Genomic DNA, 17,096 nt, shown 5'->3' on the forward strand with positions numbered 1-17,096 from the left:
CCAATACATGCATTCATACAACCGTTACTACTTCAAGATGGTTGACAAGAAAAGGGGTTTCATTGAAGGAATTCTTGGTTAAAAGAAGAGGATATGAGGTCTCATTGTGTGGCAACATCTTCATCAAGGGTCTCCTGGGTTTAGGGTTCCATGATCCTCAACCAAGGTATTGATTGGAAGATACAATTTTCAAGTTCATCTTGTCTCCCTAAATTAGGGTTTTTGACCAAAGTCAACGCAGTTGACTTTTTGGTCAACAATTTAATCAGAAGCTAATTTTATGGCATGAAATGATATGGGTCTGTGTTGAGCTTTTCAATAGATTCCATTGGTTGGAGATTAATTGGAATTGAATTGGCAGTTAATTGATCTGAAAATCCATCTAGGACTGGAAAAGATCAAACAATTGACTTTTGGACATCTTGATCAAATCAGGTCAATTATCAAAATTTTGACTTTTGGGTGAAAAATTGTTCAAAGGAAGTCAACAAAAATATTCAAAATCAAGAAATGAACAAAATTTCCATTTTGGGATGTTAGTTGGAATGGGAAATTCTAAAAGTGGAAAGGAAGAAAAAGACTTAGAAATTTTTTGGAGTTTTGGAGTTTCCAAATTTGGTTGACCAGCTCACTTCATCACCAGATTACCCATGGAAAATGGAAAAATATTGAAACAAGTTCAACACCGAAGTTGCCCATCTTATCAAGATGAACAACTTTGTAGTTGGAAGTTTGTCCATTAGAGGCATAGGTTTTAAGAAACAAAGGTTTGAAAATAAGGGATGCAGTTTAAATGTATGCTATGTTCCCAGCCAAATTTGTTTGCCCAACGCAAGCAAATGATCAAGCACATGGTGTTCCGTTTTTAGAGCCAATTTCAAAGAGTTAGAAGTGTCTCCTTGATTCAAATTAGATATCAACGTTCTCTCCTCAACACCCTCTTTTATATGAGCTTTAGATGAGGTCATTTGAACTCTGGGTGGGGAAGTTAGAGGGTTGCAAAGTTTTCTCCTCAAAGTTGCTAGAAACCGCGAGCATGACTCGATTTTACCGCGAAAAGAGCCAGTGGTGAGCAGGCTATAACACCCCAAATCTACCCGATAAATTATACGGAAAATCAGAGTATAAATTCCAAACAAGTTCATTTGAGGTATCACATATTCGTCATCTCAAAAACATTTACGGCTTACTTGCCTTCATATAGATACATAGCACAAGAATTTAAAACGATAATCAAATCATTATAAAAAAATCACTTTGTTTAAATTCAATAATTAACTCGCAGCGGAATCAACAAACTTCATAACTATTCAAATCAAGTCGTAGCATCATTGCACGGTAACTTTAAGTTACAATTTAAACCAAAACCATATAAAAATTCAGCAAAAGAATTAATAAATAAAACAATCGTTTTATCCCCCCGAGTGCTACGTATCAGAGCAAGACACCAACTCGACTAACAGCAACTAAAGACTTCATAAAATCACTTCAAATTTCCATCGCTATCTTGAGTACCTGTCAATTTCCCATGGTAGGGAAACATCATTCAGAAAGGGTGAGATATCTACCAATATAAACAAACGCATGATAAACAATATATTAGAATTTAATCATACGAAATTATCACGTTACAACTTTCAGACAACATTTGTAATAAAAATTAACCTGAACAATTATAATTAACAAAGATAAATAACAACAACATATTAATAGTTATGACAACTATTTCTCATCTTCCAGACAATACCTGTCACAACACGTCATTAGTGTAACAATTTATAATTACAACTTCACATTATCACAACTCAACAACAACTCAAGTCACAATCACGTCACAATTAAATCACACTCATGCCACATATAATGAGACTCTACAATTGCACATGCATGTGGTACCCAGGGCTTCAGCCCCCATCGCCAATTGCCAGTTAAACCGAGGCATCAAGGCATAAGCCTTCGTCGCTAATTTGCCAATCCAGGCCGTCACCAAAATGCATATGTATATGAATGCAACAAACACACACAACAAACAAAACAACATCACCGTCACAAAGGCATAAGCCTATATCGTCGCTATACCAATAAATAGAGGTATTCATCGTCACTGAAACATTCTGCAACTTCGCATAAAACCACGACAGTATACACATCGCTTAGAAATCACAAAGAAATAACAACACAACGTACTCATCATAATTCACAAAACAAGTCAAACACAGTCACCTACTAACATATACGAACTACCTATACAATTTTCAATTAATTCCAATTAATTAATTATACCGCTTAAATAGGCTAACTCGGCAAATCGATATTAATTTTATCTAAATTCAACGTACCACTTATACTGAATTATTGTTTTGCAACATAAATCACACACAAATAAACTGGAATTATTTCCTACGAATTTAACCCCCACATATCATTCATCATGAGTCCGGTTATAGAGTTAGAACCCCACCCCTTACCTTGTATTCGGAGTCCGCTCTACAATTCTACCGATCGAAGCCATCTAGCCTTAGCTCCCAACCATTGCCTCTTTTAATCAGAATCAAAAGCTGAAAATTTTCCCAAATATGCAGCTACAGTGCGATGATCATATCTCACAACTCAGACCTTATTTTAAAGATCCCAACGGTCAAAAGTTAGCTATAGGTGTTGCGAACCTACCCACAAAATTTGGCGACGATCCAACGGTTAACGAATCGGGGATCTTCGATTTAGTGAGACTGCTGCAAGAAAAACGGGAATGAATTTCTCTCCTATTTTCTCTCTTCTCTACAACTTCCCATAACAAATTCCCAAGACTTTTTCTCTTCTAATTAGCCTAATCCTTATCTTAACCTAATTTCATTAAATCTATTGGGCCTAACATTCACACCCCACCTTTTACTACCACCATCACTTAATTAAGTCCATATAATAAATCTAGTATTTCTTCAATACTATTTCTACAACTTAATCAATTAATTAATCGACTAATTAATCATAAAACCCATGTCAACAATTCTCAATACTCCAAAAATTCAACAATTAAATTTGAAATAATTTGAAAGTATTTAATTAAATAATTAACTAAATACCGAGTGTTACAACTCTCCCCCACTTAGAATATTTTCGTCCTCGAAAATTTATCCGATACAACCATCATCAACTTCACTTCCACGTCCAACCATCCAACATAACAACCCATTGACACATCTCAAATCGACTACACATATGTCGACCATTCTGGTACTTCTTCAACATAACCGTTACTAACTTGTTAACTATTCCAACGCCATTCGAAAGTGCGAACATCGACGCCATGCGGCGACACTCTTTACGGTATCTCCAAAACTTCTCAAATGGTACACTAATTCTTAAAATTTATTTTCAATAAACCTATTAATTACTCCTTAAATTCACTCAACTTTGACACTGACGTCCTGTGCGGCACCAACAAACAAGTCTGGTCCCAAGGACAAGCGTAACCGCAAATTCCATCTCTTTCCAAAATCATCCTGTTATAAATAAGTCTATTACAGCTTCTGAAACCATTTTTAAAATAAATTTCATCTCGTTAGTTTTCCAACGCTTTAAACGGGACTCAAATCGGATGTCCAGAACTCAAGTTATGAATTTTTGAAGTTTCACAAAACATTCAGCAATTTCCTGCGTTTTGCTTACGGAATTTCCACTCCAAAACTCATTTTTCTTCAACTTAAACATATTTCAAACAACTCTAAACATATCTCCTCACTTCCAACTTTTTATAACTCGAGAGACACATTCTTTCGCCGAAATTCAGTTTTTGAAACACCCAGACAACAATCTTCTTTCCGAACTTGCAACTGAACCACATCCGAGAAGCAAAGCTTCTCCCCCACTTCGCTCAAACTAATTCCTGCAACAACCAGAAAGCAACAAGTACCGACAGTGTTATACACACTTGTCGCGTACTAAGGGATAAACAACAATTAAACGACTCTGGCCGGACGGACCGACCTGCTCTGATACCACTAATGTAACACCCCAAATCTACCCGATAAATTATACGGAAAATCAGAGTATAAATTCCAAACAAGTTCATTTGAGGTATCACATATTCGTCATCTCAAAAACATTTACGGCTTACTTGCCTTCATATAGATACATAGCACAAGAATTTAAAACGATAATCAAATCATTATAAAAAAATCACTTTGTTTAAATTCAATAATTAACTCGCAGCGGAATCAACAAACTTCATAACTATTCAAATCAAGTCGTAGCATCATTGCACGGTAACTTTAAGTTACAATTTAAACCAAAACCATATAAAAATTCAGCAAAAGAATTAATAAATAAAACAATCGTTTTATCCCCCCGAGTGCTACGTATCAGAGCAAGACACCAACTCGACTAACAGCAACTAAAGACTTCATAAAATCACTTCAAATTTCCATCGCTATCTTGAGTACCTGTCAATTTCCCATGGTAGGGAAACATCATTCAGAAAGGGTGAGATATCTACCAATATAAACAAACGCATGATAAACAATATATTAGAATTTAATCATACGAAATTATCACGTTACAACTTTCAGACAACATTTGTAATAAAAATTAACCTGAACAATTATAATTAACAAAGATAAATAACAACAACATATTAATAGTTATGACAACTATTTCTCATCTTCCAGACAATACCTGTCACAACACGTCATTAGTGTAACAATTTATAATTACAACTTCACATTATCACAACTCAACAACAACTCAAGTCACAATCACGTCACAATTAAATCACACTCATGCCACATATAATGAGACTCTACAATTGCACATGCATGTGGTACCCAGGGCTTCAGCCCCCATCGCCAATTGCCAGTTAAACCGAGGCATCAAGGCATAAGCCTTCGTCGCTAATTTGCCAATCCAGGCCGTCACCAAAATGCATATGTATATGAATGCAACAAACACACACAACAAACAAAACAACATCACCGTCACAAAGGCATAAGCCTATATCGTCGCTATACCAATAAATAGAGGTATTCATCGTCACTGAAACATTCTGCAACTTCGCATAAAACCACGACAGTATACACATCGCTTAGAAATCACAAAGAAATAACAACACAACGTACTCATCATAATTCACAAAACAAGTCAAACACAGTCACCTACTAACATATACGAACTACCTATACAATTTTCAATTAATTCCAATTAATTAATTATACCGCTTAAATAGGCTAACTCGGCAAATCGATATTAATTTTATCTAAATTCAACGTACCACTTATACTGAATTATTGTTTTGCAACATAAATCACACACAAATAAACTGGAATTATTTCCTACGAATTTAACCCCCACATATCATTCATCATGAGTCCGGTTATAGAGTTAGAACCCCACCCCTTACCTTGTATTCGGAGTCCGCTCTACAATTCTACCGATCGAAGCCATCTAGCCTTAGCTCCCAACCATTGCCTCTTTTAATCAGAATCAAAAGCTGAAAATTTTCCCAAATATGCAGCTACAGTGCGATGATCATATCTCACAACTCAGACCTTATTTTAAAGATCCCAACGGTCAAAAGTTAGCTATAGGTGTTGCGAACCTACCCACAAAATTTGGCGACGATCCAACGGTTAACGAATCGGGGATCTTCGATTTAGTGAGACTGCTGCAAGAAAAACGGGAATGAATTTCTCTCCTATTTTCTCTCTTCTCTACAACTTCCCATAACAAATTCCCAAGACTTTTTCTCTTCTAATTAGCCTAATCCTTATCTTAACCTAATTTCATTAAATCTATTGGGCCTAACATTCACACCCCACCTTTTACTACCACCATCACTTAATTAAGTCCATATAATAAATCTAGTATTTCTTCAATACTATTTCTACAACTTAATCAATTAATTAATCGACTAATTAATCATAAAACCCATGTCAACAATTCTCAATACTCCAAAAATTCAACAATTAAATTTGAAATAATTTGAAAGTATTTAATTAAATAATTAACTAAATACCGAGTGTTACAACTCTCCCCCACTTAGAATATTTTCGTCCTCGAAAATTTATCCGATACAACCATCATCAACTTCACTTCCACGTCCAACCATCCAACATAACAACCCATTGACACATCTCAAATCGACTACACATATGTCGACCATTCTGGTACTTCTTCAACATAACCGTTACTAACTTGTTAACTATTCCAACGCCATTCGAAAGTGCGAACATCGACGCCATGCGGCGACACTCTTTACGGTATCTCCAAAACTTCTCAAATGGTACACTAATTCTTAAAATTTATTTTCAATAAACCTATTAATTACTCCTTAAATTCACTCAACTTTGACACTGACGTCCTGTGCGGCACCAACAAACAAGTCTGGTCCCAAGGACAAGCGTAACCGCAAATTCCATCTCTTTCCAAAATCATCCTGTTATAAATAAGTCTATTACAGCTTCTGAAACCATTTTTAAAATAAATTTCATCTCGTTAGTTTTCCAACGCTTTAAACGGGACTCAAATCGGATGTCCAGAACTCAAGTTATGAATTTTTGAAGTTTCACAAAACATTCAGCAATTTCCTGCGTTTTGCTTACGGAATTTCCACTCCAAAACTCATTTTTCTTCAACTTAAACATATTTCAAACAACTCTAAACATATCTCCTCACTTCCAACTTTTTATAACTCGAGAGACACATTCTTTCGCCGAAATTCAGTTTTTGAAACACCCAGACAACAATCTTCTTTCCGAACTTGCAACTGAACCACATCCGAGAAGCAAAGCTTCTCCCCCACTTCGCTCAAACTAATTCCTGCAACAACCAGAAAGCAACAAGTACCGACAGTGTTATACACACTTGTCGCGTACTAAGGGATAAACAACAATTAAACGACTCTGGCCGGACGGACCGACCTGCTCTGATACCACTAATGTAACACCCCAAATCTACCCGATAAATTATACGGAAAATCAGAGTATAAATTCCAAACAAGTTCATTTGAGGTATCACATATTCGTCATCTCAAAAACATTTACGGCTTACTTGCCTTCATATAGATACATAGCACAAGAATTTAAAACGATAATCAAATCATTATAAAAAAATCACTTTGTTTAAATTCAATAATTAACTCGCAGCGGAATCAACAAACTTCATAACTATTCAAATCAAGTCGTAGCATCATTGCACGGTAACTTTAAGTTACAATTTAAACCAAAACCATATAAAAATTCAGCAAAAGAATTAATAAATAAAACAATCGTTTTATCCCCCCGAGTGCTACGTATCAGAGCAAGACACCAACTCGACTAACAGCAACTAAAGACTTCATAAAATCACTTCAAATTTCCATCGCTATCTTGAGTACCTGTCAATTTCCCATGGTAGGGAAACATCATTCAGAAAGGGTGAGATATCTACCAATATAAACAAACGCATGATAAACAATATATTAGAATTTAATCATACGAAATTATCACGTTACAACTTTCAGACAACATTTGTAATAAAAATTAACCTGAACAATTATAATTAACAAAGATAAATAACAACAACATATTAATAGTTATGACAACTATTTCTCATCTTCCAGACAATACCTGTCACAACACGTCATTAGTGTAACAATTTATAATTACAACTTCACATTATCACAACTCAACAACAACTCAAGTCACAATCACGTCACAATTAAATCACACTCATGCCACATATAATGAGACTCTACAATTGCACATGCATGTGGTACCCAGGGCTTCAGCCCCCATCGCCAATTGCCAGTTAAACCGAGGCATCAAGGCATAAGCCTTCGTCGCTAATTTGCCAATCCAGGCCGTCACCAAAATGCATATGTATATGAATGCAACAAACACACACAACAAACAAAACAACATCACCGTCACAAAGGCATAAGCCTATATCGTCGCTATACCAATAAATAGAGGTATTCATCGTCACTGAAACATTCTGCAACTTCGCATAAAACCACGACAGTATACACATCGCTTAGAAATCACAAAGAAATAACAACACAACGTACTCATCATAATTCACAAAACAAGTCAAACACAGTCACCTACTAACATATACGAACTACCTATACAATTTTCAATTAATTCCAATTAATTAATTATACCGCTTAAATAGGCTAACTCGGCAAATCGATATTAATTTTATCTAAATTCAACGTACCACTTATACTGAATTATTGTTTTGCAACATAAATCACACACAAATAAACTGGAATTATTTCCTACGAATTTAACCCCCACATATCATTCATCATGAGTCCGGTTATAGAGTTAGAACCCCACCCCTTACCTTGTATTCGGAGTCCGCTCTACAATTCTACCGATCGAAGCCATCTAGCCTTAGCTCCCAACCATTGCCTCTTTTAATCAGAATCAAAAGCTGAAAATTTTCCCAAATATGCAGCTACAGTGCGATGATCATATCTCACAACTCAGACCTTATTTTAAAGATCCCAACGGTCAAAAGTTAGCTATAGGTGTTGCGAACCTACCCACAAAATTTGGCGACGATCCAACGGTTAACGAATCGGGGATCTTCGATTTAGTGAGACTGCTGCAAGAAAAACGGGAATGAATTTCTCTCCTATTTTCTCTCTTCTCTACAACTTCCCATAACAAATTCCCAAGACTTTTTCTCTTCTAATTAGCCTAATCCTTATCTTAACCTAATTTCATTAAATCTATTGGGCCTAACATTCACACCCCACCTTTTACTACCACCATCACTTAATTAAGTCCATATAATAAATCTAGTATTTCTTCAATACTATTTCTACAACTTAATCAATTAATTAATCGACTAATTAATCATAAAACCCATGTCAACAATTCTCAATACTCCAAAAATTCAACAATTAAATTTGAAATAATTTGAAAGTATTTAATTAAATAATTAACTAAATACCGAGTGTTACACAGGCAACTTCAAGGTGTGTTTTCATGCATATATCCTCATCATTTCAAAAGGGATTTGACATCAAAATTACTCTTCTCCATTCTCTCTAACCATAGGGCACAAAGGTAATACAAATGGTGATTCATGGATGAAGATATATGTAGACAAAGTAGGTTGCATGAGTTTGTTATTGGCACAAGGTCTACTATTGCAAGGAAACGCGCGTAGCATACATACTATCTGCATTACTCAAGATAGCCATGCAACGTTACTGAACTCAGAAATGCAATAAGTTTACTCAAAATACACAACCTTGTTCACTAAGTTCAGTATTAGCTATCACCTAGTGCAACCTCACTGTAAGCCTTATGTGCGTCATGTATATGTGGCAAGCTTTACACAAATCAGGACACGCTTCACTTTTTTTTTCCAGTTTTTAAAACATACTTCACTCTCTCTTCTCTCTACTCCATTCTCTCTATAAAATCATCAACAACCATCTCAACAAACTTCAACGACCTCCATTGTTTTTTCATCAACCTTCATGTCCATTCTCATCCATCTTCAATCATCATCATCCTCATCCTATACGTGAATCACCATCAACTTAGTGCAAGCCTCAAGATCTTCAACAAGATTGAGTTTATTTCTCAGTTGAAGAATTACTTCGAGGAACTTTTATCACCAGCATCATCACCAAGGAGCTTCAAGTGAGAAGGTGTGTGCTATAACACCGGTATTTAATTAATTATTTAATTAAATATTTTCGAATTATTTTGAATTTAATTGTTGAATTTATGGATTTTTGAGAATTGTTGACATGGGTTGTTATGATTAATTAGTCGATAAATTAATTGATTAAGTTATAGAAATAGTATCGAAGAAATACTAGATTTATTATTTGGACTTAGTTAAGTGATGGTGGTAGTAAAAGGTGGGGGTGTGAATGTTAGGCCCAATAGGTTTAATGAAATTAGGTTAATTAGAAGGGAAAAAGTCTTGGGGAATTGGTCATGGTCATGGGAAAAAGTCTTGGTGATTTCTGTTATGAATTCAATGTGTGAATGTGGTTGTTCGTGTGAATGTGGTAGTATTGTTGTTCATGAATAAGTTAATTAATTAAATTTGTGAAATTAAATAAGTATGGAAGATTTCTCGAATTTTGTTGATCAATAAAAGTTTTTGGAGAAGTTTGAATCGGAAGAGTGTTGCAGGAGAAGAAGTAGTAGAAAACAAAAATAAATATTTTGCAGGCAACGGTGTGCCGAGGGGCACACCACATGAGACGAACGGTGGGAGCACCGTGCCGAACTGCACTAGTGGAAAAAGGGACCCTGCCGACTGGCAGGGATACTTGATAAAGGAGGGTGCCGATCGGCACCCATTGGAAGTGGCAAATGGGAGAAGGTGTTCTGATCGGAACACCATTTACTGAGGGCATGTTTTCTTTTGTCTATTTTCTTGTTTTGCCTTTTTGTGTCTGTTTTATTAAATTATTGTTTTTAGTAAATTATAGCAGCAATGCGGATAATAGCATACGAATAATAAGGATAAATTAGTAGCAGTAGCATTAATGTTGAGTAACAAAAAGTTAATAGTAACTAGTATGATACCCGTGCGTTCGCATGGGTACTCGTCGATTTCGCGCATTTGGAATGAGCTAAATAAAAGGTATGAATATAAAAAATTGATTTAGAAGAAAAGTTAGAAGAAGAATAATGTAAGAAAATGGAATAGTAAAAGTAAAAAGTAATTAAGAAAATAATATTGATATTGTTGTAGATTGAATAATACAATTAAGAGTGCATTTAATAAATGTAGAGGTTCCATTGAAAAATAATAGGTGTAAAGAAAATGAATGGATTATAACTCATAAAATGAATTGACTATTTCTTGAAAGGGCACATATAACGGAAGGTCGAAGAAGAATAGGACCATACATAATTTCAACATATTAACACCGCTTCCCGTTAATATTAAATATTTTAATTAATAACTCCATGTTCCTATTAATATTCAATAGTGTGATGAATAACTTCATGTTCTCGATAATATACAATATTTTTTTATCAGTAACTTCATGTTTTCGTTAAGATTCAATATTTTGATCAATAACTTTATGTTTTCGTTAATATTCAATATTTTGATCTGTAACTTCATGATCCCGTTATTATTCAATATTTTGATTAATAGTTTCATATTCTCGTTAATATTAATATTTTGATCAGTATCTTCATGTTCGTGTTAATATTAAATGTTTTTATCAATAACTTCATGTTCCCGTTAATATTTAATATTTTGATTCATAACTTCATGTTTCCAGTAATATTAATATTTTCATGAGTAATTTCATGTTTCCGTTATTAGTAAATTCATGTTTGCGTTTTTATTCAATATTTTGATTAATAACTTCATGTTCCCTTCATATTAATATTTTTGATTAGTAACTTCATGTTCATGTTAATATTCAATATTTTTATAAGTAACTTCATGTCTTCGTTAATATTAATATTTTGATTAATAACTTCATGTTCCTCTTAATATTCAATATTTTTATCAGTAACTTTATATTTCCGTTAATATTCAATATTTTGATTAATAACTTCATGTTTCCGCTTATATTAAGATTTTCATCAGTAACTTCATGTTCATGTTAATATTCAATATTTTTATCAGTAACTTAATGTTATCGTTATTAGTAAACTCATGTTTATGCTATTATCCAATATTTTGATCAGTAACTTCATGTTCTCGTTAATATTCAATATTCTAATCAATAATTTAATATTCCCGTTAATATTCAATATTTTGATCACTAACTTCATATTTCCATTAATATTAATTGATTAAAATCAATTTACAAATCAAATATATTATTCAATATATAAAAAAGCATAATTTGATCAGTATTTTTTTACTAAATTTTAATTTAACTCGTTTGAGTAAAAGTATGTGAGATGGATTCATACATTTATTAAAATTTTCTAAGACATTTAATAATTGTGGTTAAAAATTAAAATTAAGTACAATTAATTGAAATAAATAATATAATGCAATAGAGTTTTCTCTCTCTATCAATCTCCTTTTTTTAATTGCACAAGCGTTTGAAGTTATACACAGTATTTGTTTTGCGTAATTTGATTTAAATTTAAATTAATTATGATTTTAGTTTATTCTTAAGATATAATGTAAAATTTTATATATGTTGTATACTACACAGACACCAAATTTTTCTTGTGAGTGACACTGATAAGATTATAGATGAATTCTTTTAGCTTAGAAGGATAAAGAAAGCGTGTTTGTTTTTTTTTTAATTACAAGGGGGCCTAAGTCCGGAAAGAAACAAAGCTAAACAAGAACAACCATAACGTAAGAAACGCCTTGAAAATCCCTATCAAAAAACTCAAACAGCCAATGTGACATATCCTGATAAAACATACTTCTATCCTTAGACTCCTTGCCAAACAAAGCCAACCGAATTGCACAACTATTCGCTTCTTTAAAAATGTGACAAATCTCCACCTCCTCCAGCATACTCATCTGCTTATGAATGTTACGAACTAAATTACACAAAAGTTATTTCCAATATTTTTGCTAATGTCCACCGCTTCCCTAGAATCCGATTCTACAATCACTCTATGATAAAGAAAGTGTGTTCTATTAAGGTCATATTTCACTTTTTACAAATATTCTAAATCGATCAAATTCAATATTTTTATTGAGCTTTTCAAAGAGGAAGTTATGAGTTAGAATTGAAATAAATGAAAGTTAAAGTTCTAATTTAGTGTCTCCAATTTCAATTAATTGAGTAAAAAATTTTTATTGAGCTTTTCAAAGAGAGAAGTGTATTATTTTTGAAAGTGCAAAAATACCCTTAAATTTAAAATTATACAAATATTTTTATTATTTAAAATATATTTTATAATAACTCTTTTAGATATATGTAGATTATTTTATATCAATGTAAATTTAAATATTATTTTTAATTTAATTAAACATTAATAAATATGTTTAAAAAGTAATTTTTTAAGATAGTCAGGGAGTAAGCAATTAATATATAAATTTTTTCTGGAAACAAATATATACATATGCGAAATCATTAATACGGTTTAATTAATTTTAATTTATAAATGAATTGAATTTATAATTTAATTTTTATCATTGATTAGAGATACACAAAATAATAAGTAGGCTTAATTGCAATTTTAGTCCCCCTATTATCTATTTTTTTGAGTTTTGATCCCCCTATTTTAAAATCCGGAATTTTAGTCCCTATATTTTAGTTTTTTGAGGATTTTGGTCCCCCTGTAAATTCGAAGACAATTTTAAATGAAATGACGCTCAAATTGATGATGTGTCAGTGTCAGTTCAGCATTGAAATGTTCAAAAAAAACTAATTTTAATTAATATTTATGTTGAATATGTCATCAATGTGAGTTCTATTTCATTAAAAATTGCCTTCGGATTTGCAAGGGGACCAAAATCCTCAAAAAAACTAAAATAAAGGACTAAAATTCCGGATTTTAAAATAGGGAGACCAAAACCCAAAAAAATAGATAATAGAGGGACCAAAATTGCAATTAAGCCTAATAAGTATTAGTACTATTTAGTATATTATATAAATTGAAATTATTAGTATGTAGTGAGAATATGCATGAGAGAAAGGGTATATGTAGAAATATAATTCAAATAATAGCTGTAGTTTCCGTTTCTTCTCACATGTGAAGAGAAAGAAAAAGTGAATGGGGCCCACCATATTTAATCAGTCGCCTCTATTTCTTTGATGTGCCAAGCAAGAGAAATCATGCATTTCTCATGTACCTCTCTCGCTTACATTTCTCTCGTTCTTAATTCACCCCAAACAAACAAACGGACTGTTAACACCCAGTCCCCTGGGGTTAGGCTAAGTCAGACAAGTGGAAACTAGGTACTGTTACATGAACTGTTTCTTGCATGACATTTCCAGCTAAACTATCTAGACTCATACATGCATGAAACTGAGTCAGACAAGTGTCTGAAAACAGACCTGGGTCTGACAAGTGCCGTCAAGTGATGCAGTCACAAAGTAATTATTGGTGGCATGGACGGTGACGACTTTAACCTGAAAATTTGTAAAGGCATATTAATCATACATCTCAACAGAACGCATGTATATGAGAGCAGCCAAACTGGCTGGAATTAAAGGAGAACAAAGTCATAGATTTAAAAGAAGTATCAACCTCAGATATTCCTAGGAAGTTTCCTGCTATGGAATATCAAACAAGTGCAGCTGAAATAATGAAAGATAGTTAAATAAAATGATACTATCAATTAATAACTTAAAAAATTAACAATTAGAATTCAACAACCGTATAAGTTTCCTACATACCTGCACTGACATAGTCAAGTTCGCCAGTCTTCAAGGCATCATCTTGAACCGGATATGATGTCACGCTGTTATAAATATATCATCTTGAGCAACAAAGAAATTATTATCAAAGTATCAAATTCATTCAGATAAAGCCATATATATCACATATATCATCCTATTGCCAAATTTACCACAGAAGAACAAAAGTTCAAATGTAGCAGAAAAATGCTTGAGCATGGCTATAGATATTAGATAGTATTAGGTGTGCTCGGTATAGATTTCTAGAAGCTATTACAATTTAAAAAATAATAATAATACCATGGTAGGAAGACCTTTGCCCCCCATAGCTCCCTGGTCCTCTGTAAAATACAACACCATGCAAATATATAAAGGGGCTTTTTATGGCAGATGACATTTAAATGGGACAAAATATAGCTAAAATACAGTCTCGTAATTTGTTACATACGGGAAGACAAAGAAGACAAATCAAAATAAATACCTGGGCCTACCGGTCTTGTGCCTCATCTCCTCTGGCCTTTTTCTTGTCTCTACAGCCACAACTACAGAAATTTCCCTTCCAGCAAAAATTTGTCTGTCCATATGGTACTGCGCCTCAGAGGCCTCATATGAATCCACAAACTGAACGAATGCAAAGCCTCGAGTTTCACTGTACGGGAAAAAACAGAGCTTCATTCTAACACTTCAAGAAAAATATTGGCACATACAGACTGCACAAAAGAAAGGAGAAAAAAGTAAAAACATACTTATAACTCATCCTTTAAGCATTAACACCAAATAAAGCAAAATATTACCTTAGCTGGTGTTATCAGTCCTCCATTCTTTCTATCCTTGTCATATGCTTCAATCTTGGGCTTCCCTTTAGCAGAACCGGCAAAGCGACCTAATTCTTTACCTTCGAGACCTCTCAATCGTGCTTCAAGCTGTTGAAAAAGTTGAGTAAATAAAGTCTGATATAAATAAAAACCATATGACAAATAACTTAAACTATAACAAGTACCTTGGCTCTGTTCTCCAATCCAATGGTGTTATCTTGCCCATCTCCAAGTGCATCACACCTGATAACCAAAGCAGTCTTTGCAGCAAGTGATTGAGAAATTTTGCCCTTGAACTTTGGAGCTGTCTGACCAATCAAGGATGCATGGTAAATGAGGCCATACTTAGGAGTAGCATGTTTAGTCTTAAGTGCCCTAAAAAGAGCCTTCTCAGCACCGAGAATCTGCACAGTACTACCAGGCTGCTTTGCAATATTTATTAAGCTACCACCATGGGCAATGAGACGAGCGCCGACAAGCTCCCCAACCATAGCAGTCAAATTGGGTGCTATGGTGTTCATCCTACTCTTGAGATAATCATATAGTTGTGCCCTGTATTCTGAAACAGAACAGGCTATTCCTTAATCCAATGCACCAACCAATCCATACGCAAATAATTGAGCTGTGACAATAAGAAGGATACCTATAAGGTTGAATCTTGGGATACCTATAAGGATTTGAACTAGAATCAAATTTGTAGAAATCATATTCCCACACCTATTAGTAACTACTTGTTGAACTAGATCATGCGATGAAAACTGAGAACATATTTAGCATTTAGGAATGTGAGTATCAACTTACCTGAACCGTGGAAGGAAAGCACTACTTATGGTTTGAGTAAGGTTAAGCTCCTGAGCATTTTCATTTGAGCTGCATCATCATACTTTTATACTTCAGCTCAACATAACCAACCTTAATAAAACAGAATCACTTTAAAAAAGAAATTAAACTGAAGTAACTTACTGGATCTCATTTTCATTGGTTTTTGATTCGTGCGGTGTTTTAGTATTACCTCCCGCAGAGGTCGCAAACAAGTAAAAACAAGTGACATATCAAAATTCAAAACTATAAGTTTCCAGTTATCGACCTATTTGAATTGACTTATTTCAGTTATCTACTTTTATAACTCATACTTGTGAGACTGTTTGGAGGAACTTATGAATACACAACTTATGATATACTAATAAGCTTTTTTCAGTTGACATTCATAAGCTCTCCAAGATGGCTTACGAAAATAACTTGTAGCTTATACGAAAACCATTTAACTTTAGTTGACATTTTATTTATAGAAATAGTTTATGCATAAGGCTTATATTATAAGCTGCAAATAAGTCATTCAAATCATAAATCAAATGACAAAAGAAAACAATGACAAGTGAAGTAGTGATGATAGTAAGTTTACCATCCATCAGTGTACACAGAACCATGTTTGGATTGAGGTACATGAAACTCCCTTTCAAGATAACTGTTGCTCCAAATTTCAAACCGAGAAGGACCATCACTCTCAGGATTTCGATTAATCCAAAGCTTCGAACTAGAAGGTGACGGAACCATAGCGGAAACTCCAGACACCTCAACCGGAAACGGAGCCCACAGTAAATTAACAGAACCGTCACTCCGTTTAGTAACCGTAGACGATAGAATCAACTTCCGTTTCTTGTTATCCAGAAGATTCGGTTGACTAACGGAAAACATCATTCCTTGTGAAGAATCTTTAACCGCAGAACCCACAAAATCAACTTAGTTGAATAATCGGAAACGCGATTATTGAAAATTGTAAATTGAAATTTGAGAGTGGATTTTGGTTTACCTGAGTCTGATTTGAAAATCCATGCATTGTCGATAGAAGAGATAGCGGTGAATTGTTGAAGTAGGTTAGAGTGAAGTGCGTATTGTTGTTCTGTTTCTTCGTCTATACCTAATGGAGACTCTTTGAGTTGAGAGCTTTTTGGATTATCCATTGCTGAAAATTTTGTGTGCTTAGA

General features: G+C 33.8%; 1 long non-coding RNA gene across 11 annotated transcripts; it reads right to left on the reverse strand.

The window, feature by feature from the left end:
- Nucleotides 1-13,579: 13,579 nt before the first annotated feature.
- On the reverse strand, nucleotides 13,580-16,656 carry LOC131651032 (uncharacterized). Of its 11 annotated transcripts, XR_009298346.1 has the most exons (10): nucleotides 16,514-16,619; nucleotides 15,913-16,023; nucleotides 15,755-15,778; nucleotides 15,297-15,670; nucleotides 15,091-15,219; nucleotides 14,778-14,945; nucleotides 14,597-14,637; nucleotides 14,297-14,361; nucleotides 14,148-14,197; nucleotides 13,580-14,029 (listed from the first exon to the last, which is right to left on the reverse strand). It is a non-coding gene; the product is annotated as an uncharacterized LOC131651032 (long non-coding RNA). The 11 variants fall into 11 exon arrangements; XR_009298340.1 differs by lacking the exon at nucleotides 15,755-15,778 and having other exon boundaries at nucleotides 15,913-15,981; nucleotides 16,075-16,656; XR_009298337.1 differs by lacking the exon at nucleotides 15,755-15,778 and having other exon boundaries at nucleotides 15,297-15,733; nucleotides 15,913-15,981; nucleotides 16,075-16,656.
- Between the last annotated feature and the right edge of the window lie 440 nt (nucleotides 16,657-17,096).

This window comes from Vicia villosa, linkage group LG2, assembly GCF_029867415.1.
Source record: "Vicia villosa cultivar HV-30 ecotype Madison, WI linkage group LG2, Vvil1.0, whole genome shotgun sequence".
Taxonomy (NCBI): domain Eukaryota; kingdom Viridiplantae; phylum Streptophyta; class Magnoliopsida; order Fabales; family Fabaceae; genus Vicia; species Vicia villosa.